Below are 12008 nucleotides of genomic sequence, written 5' to 3'. Positions count from 1 at the left end.
CATCTACTTTAAGGTCCAGGATCGCAGCAAAGCCTGGTCCGGGATTAGGGATAATCTTGGCTCGGGCGAACATGAAAAATGAGGAAGATAAGGCGAGTTGATCAATCTCTAAAATCGCTCCAAAAGCGCTTGTAATTTGTTCAATGGATTGTCTGCACCAGGCATGAAGGGGAATCCCCTGGATGCGAATCCAGATGCCCTGGTTTGTGAAAACTGCCGATGGTCCCCAGGGAGAGACGGAGCTGAGACCCATCAAATGGTGGAGAATGGAGTCTCATTGGAAGGCCAGAGCTTTGTCCTTGGATGGAAAGGTGAGAAGAAAGGAGTGAGCCGAAACCCTAGCAATTTCCACCTTCGATGCTCCAAATGGGGAATATCTAAGAATGTCAATCAGTTGGATTGCTGAGCAGGAAGGAGTCGCAGCCACTCCTATAAATGCATTGGCAAGTTCTCTCCTCCGAGTAGCTGAAATCTTAGAAGGTATCTAGATGGAGAAGTTTATCATATGCGGTGGCTCACTGGGAGAAGGTTGGCTGGATGGTGCAGGAATTAGTAGCTTTGGGTGAAGGCGTTGGGTTCGATAAAGGGACTAGGACACAGTTGATTGGATTCTGGTGAGGTTCTGCTGGAGAGTGTGGGCTTCTTGAATAAGAAGGGGACGACCTCCCAGTTGAGAACCTTATATCCTGGCCATAGCAACAAGAGCATTCTCTCTCTACTAGAATTTGATGAATCCAAACCCTTTGTTCTTCTTGGAATTCTTCGGCGTTGGGATAAAAATGTCAGCAATATCTCCAAAGTTGGAGAAGAGTCACCTGATGTTTGTCGGATCGCAACGGAAAGGGATGTTGGCAACAAAGAGGGAGAAGGGATGGAATGGAAGATGGCGGTGTTGGATGATAGTCTAGTCTCCATCCCTCATCGCAGCTGGCCCTAAGTGTGTTGTACTGCACTGAAGGAAAAGGTGGATGACAAAATAAGAACCTGATGCACCTATTAGAACAGATGATTAAGGCAGGTGGTCAGCATGATATGACCGGGGTAGGAACAACCGAATTGGAACTAAGATGAACATGATGATTTGTCAACTTAAGATTGCAGTTATTTAACCTACTAATAAGATAAATGTATTGCAGCGGGAGCCATTGGGCGGTAACGAACTCGACTAGAAAAGTAAGATAGACATTAAAGTAAGGCAAATATGTGTTTGGCGTTGGGTATTGAGCTCTTCTTCTTGTGCTCCTTTTATAGCTTTCCCAAGGAGGTGAGAGCTCCTCATTGGGCTTCGGATCCTTCATGTTGACTTTCCGGATACATAATATTTTCCTTAGCAAACCAGGACTTGCCTTGGAAAGAAAGGGCTCCGGACTCGCTGACTTCTTGGATCTTCTTCCGTAGCTGATCTCTCAATGAAGACAACTAGATCAAGGTCCGGATAGCTTAAGGGCTGATCTATATCGAACTTGGCTACTCAATGTCTCTTGATGGCCCACTTTGTACACCTCATGTAACACCCTGAAAATCGGGGGTCGTGCATACGCTCGACTCCCGAGTTCCCGGGGTCACTTATAATCGATTTTCATTAATATGCATTTAATTGGGTTTAAATGCGCAGCCTGGAGTTCCTGGAACATGAAGCACAAATGCACCTATCGACTGAAATGAAAGAGAACTAGCATATATATATACACACATATATATGACTAAGAAAAAAAAGATAAAGGGTCGCACATGGTGTCACCCAACATAATCACAAAAGAATAATATGTCTAAAAAGAGTAGAGCTGAGCCCTCTGCGTAGCGATCCAACGCGCCATCTACAGGTCCGATGAGGACCCGTACATCGGCTGGAAGTAAGAGAACTCGTCCTCCTCCTCGAGGCTTGCATCGTCAGGCTCCACGAAATCTGTATCACCTGTATCTATGAATGGGTCTGGTTGGTGTTTTAAAACACCGTCCCAGAGTGGGAGTGAGTGATCAACTCAGTAGGTGCTATTAGCCATAAGTTGTAACAAGCATAAATTATAATAAGAATTTAATGAAAAGCAATCAATCATAAACATCTATCTAGTCTTGTTAATGTGCATGCATCCAAGATGATATGATGTATGCCCTCACCACAACGCTCCCTCATGCGACAACATCTAACGATCACCAATGCCAATACTCCCTCAGTGCGACCTCGACTGCCGAGTCGCCAACCTAGCTAATACCATGCAATGATGATGTTAACCGGGTTCTTAGTTAAGTCCATTCATCCAGCAGATTTGGGAATCTGATACACCCCACGTATCAAATGCCCCGAACTAGTTGCGAGGCCAAGACCCCCCAATGTGTGAGGCCGAGACCCCGCGATCCTTGACCCCGTCGGGTTTCTCCCATCCCCGACTTCAAGCACATGGGGGGTGCTGAATGTGGGGTCACTCGCGGTCACTACGGGGAGGCACGTCACCCCAGCGTAGGCCAACAGCTCAGACACAGTGTCCCATTCCACCATGCCCGGCTCACGAGACTGTGGATCAATATTCCATCCGGTATCGATGGGCTACAACGGTGGTAGGGTGTCTCAGTTTCCATACATATGTGAGCAAACAATGTTAACAAACCAGGTGGGTCAGCCAGTGGACTAAACCGCACGAGCCCAGACAAGTATGTGGCGGAACGACATCGGGTATAAGCGACCCATGTAGCCTAACTACTGCCGCCCATACATACTTGCCCAAACCCATGGGTTTAGTCTCAAGGTGATCCTACCAACGGAACCACCTTCGCTCTCCTCATGTTCCTGACCAACCCAAGGGTAGGAATAATGACTCATAGCATGCCAACTACCAATGTAACATCAAGCATATTCATCACCATGTTCTCATGTTGCTCAACATACAATTCAAATTTCTCTAGCAAGCAAACTATAAATATCATAAATAAGGTGTATGTGTGTGGTGTGGGTTGGTGAGGAAGTTAAGCACTTCCTACACCTCAAGGGATCAATTACACAAGAACAATGAATCAACACACTAAGAAGCAACACATATGAGAGAAAAGGAAATCAAACAAACACGAGCATGTAATCATCCATACACTAGATCATGAGAGGCAAGATTTAACATCAAGGAGAACTAAACATGTCATTCCATACAATCCAACAACATACCATTCCTAGGTTCCTCTAGATTCTTCCATACAACATACCAAGCAAACAAAATCATTAAACTCCAACTATAATTGGTGTTAGACCACCTAAGGATAACAGTCCACACCTATGGATCGTTGAGATCTTGGAAAACGACCTAGAAGCGCCAAACTCGATGTTGATCGGCCGAAATCCTAAGACAATACACTTGCATGTTAGGATTTCATACAAATCCTAGCTCAACACAAAGGATTACAAAAAGGATGGGTGCTTACCTCCTTAATCGGATGAAAATCGCTTGCATTTGTGGATGTGAGGTTTCTTGAGGAAAGGGAAGAGGAGTTTCTAGATCTCACCTCCCTTTTGGCCCACCTTTCTCTCCCTTCTTCCTTCTCTCCTTCTCTCTTTCTCCTCTTTTCTCTTCTTCCTCTCTTCCTTCTCCTTTTTCTCTCCTCTCTCCCTTTGTTCCTTAGGGCAAATTCGTATGGAAGAGGGGGTGCCCCAAATAAGGCCTTTATATAGTGTCAGGTTTGATGGAAATGGCCCCAAGTGTTAGGTTTTTACTATACTAGACCTATGAGAGAGTTTTCTAAGCTCTAGGGCCTACTATGGGGTGTACAAGTCAATATACACCGTAGGATAGCTAGCCCTAATGATGATCTACGTATGGATATGATCGGCCCGCCATTTGGATGCGCTGATCAACAGATATGATAAGAAGTCTGTTCTACGGTCACCGATAGTCGATCAGGGCCACGGCTATACGGATATGAGCAGAGAAATATCCTTACTCCATGGGTAAAGTTTGGTCGCAAACCGACGGTCCGAAATCCTCAACTTTGCATAAGAGTGGATGACTCAATTCACTTAAGTTCCAACTCCTTCCTTTAGGGTATTTACACTTCTCATGCACTCGTCCTTCAGCTCAAGTTGACTGGTTCTGGACCGTACCCAGGTCCGACTCTCGCGATGGACGTCAAGCCCAGTGAGACGGACATTATTCTATAATTTTGGAACTAGTGGTCCACCAACGAGTGGTCTAGAGCGTGTTTGGAGAATCGGGGCAGTTCTGGCGGCCCTCTAGCCATGAAACTAATAGGATAGGTGCTCCATGGCCCGATGAAGGGCCATGCAAAATTTGGGGGCAAACGGATGCGGGGTTTTACCGCAACGGTCACCGTTTCACGATCAGGTCCCAAATTTTTATGGGCGGGTGTAAAAAAATACATTAGACCCTCATCGTAAATTATAAAGAAATCTGAAGGCTGAAATATCTCACATTTCAGTTTTATTTACACGTGCCAGATTCTAATTTTTGGCATTGGTGGGGCGCATCTGGCAAGTGCCAGATTTCACTTCTGGGTGCCCAATGGGTTCGTGGTCCGCGATGGTCCCCAAGCCCAGTGAGATCTATGCTCTCCTAAATTTTTATAATTTTCTGACCTTCCCGTGTCACGGTATAGCCCGCACGGTCTGTCGCTAGGTGTTAACGGCCACCTGGCTTAGAGGCCCGCACCAGGATCTATCAGGACCCGTCTGACCTATTCAATTGGGCTAATTTTGGTCTAATTTATTTGTGATACCTCACTACGAGTGGCTTAAATGAACGGTCCTGTGGAAAATCCTACGTAGACGCCTCAGTACACTGTTCTGGTTGGACGGAACGTTACATGATTAATCGGACTTGTGCGGCTCTTTACTAGTACCACCGCTGTATACACTGACATTGAGTGCTAATGGTTATTAAGTAATATTTAGGTTAATTAAATAAAATTAAAACAAATAAAAATTGATGGATTTTTTTGGAAATCAAAAACAGTGAAAATTCAGGATGTTACACCTCAAGGTGTTGATCAGTCTAGATCAAACCGCCTCATTTGTTTAACCATCCAAATAGTGATGGTTTGGAGTGTTGGAGGGATTTTTAACCCTTGACATTGATATGTCATTTGGACAGATTATCTCTCATTCTCTTGATTCCTATCATCATGTAGAATGGGACTTGATATAGGTTCAACCATTCCTTTACGATTTGAGTCTGGGAGCATATGTAGGTTGGCTCGGATGTTGAATCTCAAGGGATGAATGATGCAGTCGAGGTAGGACTAGGCACACGTGGATTTCTGATGCGGCAGGATCCGAGATTTCGGAAAGCCACAGAACATACGTCCAACAACATGTCTAGAAGGCGGATGTAATGATGCTTATGTAAAAAGGTAAAGGAGAGTGGACTAGATTACTAGGAATTTCTGAAGTGACAGGATCTGGTATATGACCAAGTTATAGAGCTACGTTTGCTAGAGATTTAGAGGAGCAAGGGGATTGAAAAGAGAATAGACGTCATGATGATTGCTTACATAAAGTAAAAGGATCTTTGACTTGAACTTCAGTGGGTTAAGATATGGACCGCACCATGATCAATCTGGGCTAGACTTATGGGGTTAAGAAGGTCAGGATGAGGTCAAGGGGATAGCTGAAAAGTCTGGACTTGGAGGCTTCAAAGCTCCTCCTCACACTCACTCTCTTCCTCCCTCTCTTCCTCTCTCTCTCTCTCACTTAGCTTTTGAAATGAGAAGGGGATGCTTGAAATGAGAAGAAGAGAGGGCTATTTATAGCCTTCTCCAATGTTCTTTTGGTAATTTTTGGATTTAAGGAGGGTAAATGCTGACGTGGCAGGTGGTGATTGGTTGAAGGGGGGAGACGCCACGTGGCGCGCTCTCATTGGCTAAAGGGGTTGGTAAAATGATAAATAAGCTCGGATATGGGGGTAATTTTCTGGAAGAGTTGACTTTCGGACGCTGGGACAGCTGTCCCCATATGGCCACACACGAGCCGCATGTGGCGAGACACCGAGTACCACCGACAGTAGTCAGACTACCGCCAGTGATGGGTTCAGGCCGGGTTCGAGCGTGTGGGTTTTGTTCGTTGCGTTGGTTCGTCCGATGGTCTTCTTTTAGGATTTTTGCGGATCAAATAGGTGAGCTTAGGTTTGGGTAAAGGGTTTTAGTCAGGGTATAGGGTAAAGACAGGGTTATATGTGGTTTTGAACGGTTTGGATTACGGTTTAGAGGTTTGGGATTTTGGATCAGGGTTTAGGTTTAGGTTTGAGCTGGGATTTGGGTTTGGTTTAGAATATGATCATGGTTCTCGGATCATCTTAACCTTCTCAGGATGTTAGCCTGGGTGGGGTATCTACAGATGCTCTTCTTTGGCCGAGGTTACGAGCAACCGAAGGCCAAAGCAAGTGGACACCCCACCCTTCTGGTAAAAAAGGATAGTGATTCGAATCTGTTACGTACCATTGTATGATTATCAGTTGACTGTTTGGAAAGGAAGTGACTTGCACATATCACGAGGGCTGAGGAAAACGTTGTGCTTGTCCCCTGCGCATTTGTCGCAGTTTTATGAGTCACCTATCACAACCTTTTCACGTCCGATTGTTGATAGCATTGGAGGGTAAGTCTGAAAAGTAGGGTCTCTGCACGTTGGTACTTCTTATTTGGTAACACCTTTCTAACTTCTCCTCTTAGTATTTATACTGATGTAGGAATATTTTTTTTTATTTTCTTCTTAGATCAGACTTAGAATTAGAGTTCACCATGGAAGCTTGGGTACATGTCTATGCTGAGATAGATAAGCAGTTTTGGGGAATGCCTAAGGGTTTTGGAATTCAACGTATACCTCAAAACTTTTCTCCATCGAGAACCGACTAAAACGTTGTGTTCCATCGGTTAATAGGTCCGTATACGATCATAATTATGGGAATGAGGATTATTATCAATATGATAATATGACTATGTATGTTCCATCGGTCCACTAGTTATAGTCATATTGATCATATTCTCCTATGTATGATCAATATGACTATAACTAGTGGAAATATCAAAACTGGGAAGATGAACCAACAACATGTTGTAATGATTATTCTCTTGAATCCCCTACCTTTAAGATCCAAACAGAAACAATTCAAGAGAATTCAATTCAAAATTCCTTCCAAACTTTAGAGCTCAATCAGCAAAATACACTCCAAAGACTACAAGAACTTATAAAAGATATTCAATGGGGGAGTTCACATGATGCGATTGTGGAGAACTCTAGAATTTGGAATGAGGAATTGAATTCTATTAATGAGCATACGGTTCAATTTCCCGATGAGTCGATTTCGATGACTGTTCAAAAGAATGGCGAAGAGACATGGGTGTCTTTCAAATATAATGATGATGACACGCTTCACTCACAAGATACATTAGATTTCAATGATGAGGATGAGGTTGGTTTATGTGAACCTCAACCCAATCTGGGAATAGAATGTGAGGAAAGTGATCTCATCCCAAATGTGCACTGCACTGAACTAGAATATGATGAGTATTGGGATGACGATCATGAATGTGCAGCCCCAGTTCCCCTGGAATTAATCTCAAGTTTGGTCCAGGTCAATGATCAAGAAGTACACGAAGGGAGCGGTTATAATGAGCTACTCCACTCACCTGACATGTCTGATTTAAAAGTGGATGAGCTTCTTACAACCGACCCTTCTATCTCTTGGGAGACATGTTTGGACCACTCCCCTGAATTGAATGATGATATAATTCGGGAGATGAACGAGTTACTTGATACGACTCTGGAATTTGAAACCACCCAGTTGAGACCACCATCTGAACTGTCGAGTTTTGACGATTTAATACATCTTCTGAGTAGTATCAATGAACAGAGTCCGCACATCGATGCTTCGTCTACTGACCCTCAATCTATCTGTGCAGGTCTAGAGCAAGATTATAACATCCAGAAAAATTTCGTACGAAGACCCGAGCACCACCTCAACTAGATTTCTCTTAGGACACAATCCTTTAGAAATTAAACGTGAATTAACTAGCGCTAAACTCGATTACTTGTGAAAATTAGCACCAACCACGTTAAATACGATCTGTAAGACCCAAAACCTATAGAATCGTTAGTGCTATGTTAACCTGAAATCTAGGATTCAACGCTAAATCCAGTTGCTCTCGGGAGTACTTGGAAACTTTGTATCGGACCTGGACCGCACGTCGAAAGTCCGATAGCGATAAACTTAGACAATTATGACACAATCACCTCGAAAATCAAGTCCAGATGATGTCCTGAGACGATTTGCATGAGTCCGGAGTGAAGAGTGTGAGAAAGGTGAATTTATTTAGAAATTAAATATGAATTTAAGTAATCTGAGTCGTGTCGCTTGCGCGTCGATTTTAAGCATTCTGACCGTTGGATTCTGACCCAAATTCACTCTCGGATCAGGGAAGATGTGTCACGCCCCAAACTCAGAAACCGGGCTCACAAAATTCCCGATCACCGAACCTGGCGCCGACAGCCTCCGTAGAACCCCATTCTCGACTCCCAGCGCCCATTCGCCAGGTTTCGATCCTGGGATGCTACAAGGAGGATTTTCAACATCAGTTTGATTCGTAATAAGCATAACCAAGGGCATAACCCACAAACACAACCAAAAACATTCATCACATTTCCACTATAATCAAAAACTTTACAGGTACAATGAGCATAAGGGAAATACAATGAAGATAGACCAAAACTCCAAAAGAAGATCAGCCACGTGTCCAAGCCTCAGCGCTGCTGCGATCCAATGTCACCTGCACGCAACGGTGGTGCATAAGCTTATAGAAAGCTTAGAGGGTGGTGAAAGTGTATGCTCAAGGTGATAATGTAGTTATGCAGTATCAGAGTAATGCGGAACATGCTGATGAATGCTAAGAGTCCCATTAGCCGTACCAAGGCCATGCGGTGCAAAGAATGATGTCGGCCATACCAAGGCCATGCAATGTAAAATGCAAGTCAAGCATACAAATCCTCATCTAAGTCCACATGTCAATACGGCTCAAATCTGGAATACACAGGGTCTAGTACACTCCAAGCGATTGCCGCCCCATCGCGCGATAAGGTGAGTGGAAGAGACCTCACTATCCGCCTTTGCCAATATCGGGCTCGGCTCGCCAATAGCGGACCCATTCCTCGGGCTAGTCAGACTCGGCCTAGCATTGCCCCTACTCTCGGGCGGGTAAGGCCGCACCCCTTCCAACCGACCACGACACGGTGGAAAGCGCAGCCTTCTGGTAATCGGCAATCGGCGCTCATGCATCCACTCGGTCTAGGCGTTGGAGCAACCTCCTGGTACCATAAGGGTTTAGGGACTTTCACCCGAGGATATCTATCGCACCCCATGTAGACGATATTTAGGTATCCACTCCTGCCCGACCACGATAAATGCGTGGAGGCTACGACTGATGTCGCTAGGGCATACAGTAACCATATCACACAATGCGAATGCATGAATCACACTATCCAGTCATGCAGCAATCCTGTACGTATCGTGCGGTCATGTAGGGCAACACCCCTTGTACGGGAGCCCCTAAACCATCTGCCCGAAGGCATATGCTATGATCAGGCATTTCTCATATCAAGCATACGTATGATGCATATGATTATGAATCATGGAATTAAATGTGTTATATGGGATGGATGGTAATCATAACAAGATTGGGCCTAGACGGCCTACATATCAGGCGTACGAGCCTAACGATGGGCCCTAGGGAAAGTCATAATGTGGACATTTAACCACACTATACTTGCAATGTGGACGTCAAACCACCATTGCTCCCAAGGCATGACTGTCATAAATATCATTACATGAATCATGTTGGGACTGCACATTGCAATGAACTTTAGGTATATCTCATTGGGCCTTCAATACATCAAATGGGCCATATCTCATGGGCCTTATATTCATTAAGTGGGCCACATCAATGGGCCGCATCAATGGGCCTTATGTTCATTACGATGGGCTATAACCCGTGGGCCTTAGAATGCATTAAATGGGCCTGCTCACATGGGCCTTGTATGTATCAAATGGGCCTCGCCAATTGGGCCCCATACATGTATCAAATGGGCCTACTCACATGGGCCTAGTACATCTTGACGGGCCTTAACCCATGGGCCCCTAACACATCAAATGGGCCTCGACCCATGAGTCCATATCACATAAAATGGGCCTCGACCCATGAGCCCATAACACATCAAATGGGCCTCAACCCATGAGCCTTACATGTAATCAAAGTGGGCCTCATTAACGGCCAAAATAATTGAGATGGGCCTCCCATCATCATTATATGATATATATATACACACACACACACATATGTATATATATATATCATATAATATTATATATAATATAACATTATAAATATACACAGAACATATATTATATATACTATAACATTATATATATATATATATATATATAACATATATTATATGTAATATAATATTATATATAAATATATATACCCACACCAGCACACACATGTACCCACACACACACGCGCATACACACGCACCCACACACGCACGCGCACACACATACAGTGGGCTCCACCGTCCAGGCGGACGGTGGAGATAAAACACTTACATTACAATGGGCTCCATGTGGGGCCCACCATGACGTTTCTATGCCATCCGACCCGTTGACAAGGCCGAGTGGGCCTAAATAGAGGGTGGGAGAAGTTTTCACCCTGATCCAAAACTTCTGTGGACCCCAAATGGGTTTCAAAGGTAGAGGTTCAATCCCATTATTCCATACGGTGTGGGCCACCTGAGTCTTGGATCGAGCTGATTTTTGAGGTGGGCCCACGTCAGGTAGGGGCCCACCATATGAACGGTTTAGGTGGCATATAAACATCAAGGTGGGGCCCACGGCACAGCCGTGGGAGGCTGCTGCGCTTCTGACACAGCAGCAGCGGCTGCTGCTATATATATATATATTTTTTTTTTTTTTTTTGATTTCCCCTTTTTCTTGAGGATTTTACCGGTGGGGTCCACATCTAAGCAATCCACCCCATCCAATGGCCCTCCATGGCTCTAAACAAACAAAACAAGCCCAATATTGGGCCTGTTTCGGCGTATAAAAGCAATAGGGGAGGTTTTAATGGTGAAGACCACCATTTGCTACGGTATGGCCCGCCCGAAGGTCTGATTGGTCCCATATTTCGGCTCAACGCCTAAAAGATGGTTGGGAAGGGAATGGAAGGCATGGATTGAAAACATGCATCAAGGTGGGGCCTACATGAGTGGACCATTCCAAGCTTATTCCAAGCTTAGGGAAAAAGCTTGTATTGGTGTTTCTCCCATCAGACGTCCAGCGTCCCGCGTCCCTGGACGCTGGACTTGGCATATAGGTTGGAGGTGGGCCCTGCTTAGGTGGGCCACCAGGTGATGGGTGGCATGGAACCACACATATAAGGTGGGCCCCACTTATAAAATGGTTTGGAATAAATACCTACCTCATGGTGGGTCCATTCAAGTGGGCCACATAATCTCATTATTACAAAAATAAAATAAATAAAATGGATAAGATAAAAGGGAGAGAGATGGAGAGTGAGACCGTGTGATGGAGGGACCCCGGCACTATGGGCCCTCCCTTGCACTAAATCATACATCAAGTGGGTCCCATTTTACGTGGCCCATGAAAATTAAATCCAACGGTAGAGATCCCTTCTCCACTAAAATAAATGGTCTAGATGACCCTAAACATATAAGGAAATAAACATCATGATGGGGTCCATGGAGAATGGCCCCATCATGGAATGATCATGATGATCCAAGTGGGCCATCGGCCACATCTTAGGGTCCAAAGTGAGATCCAAACCATTGATCGGTTGGCCTCACTTGGTCCATCTTAAAAATATGAAAATCTACCCTATCAAGACACCCACCACTTGATCTTCTTGCTCCTTTGGCTTCCTTAGCTCCTTGTGCTATTCTTTGATGGAGGAAGATGAAAAATAGATGGTTGAGATGAGAGATGAAGGGGTGGGAAAGGTGGGCC

Source organism: Magnolia sinica, chromosome 9, assembly GCF_029962835.1.
Source record: "Magnolia sinica isolate HGM2019 chromosome 9, MsV1, whole genome shotgun sequence".
Classification (NCBI taxonomy): Eukaryota; Viridiplantae; Streptophyta; class Magnoliopsida; order Magnoliales; family Magnoliaceae; genus Magnolia; species Magnolia sinica.
Note: the sequence above shows the minus strand (reverse complement) of the source record.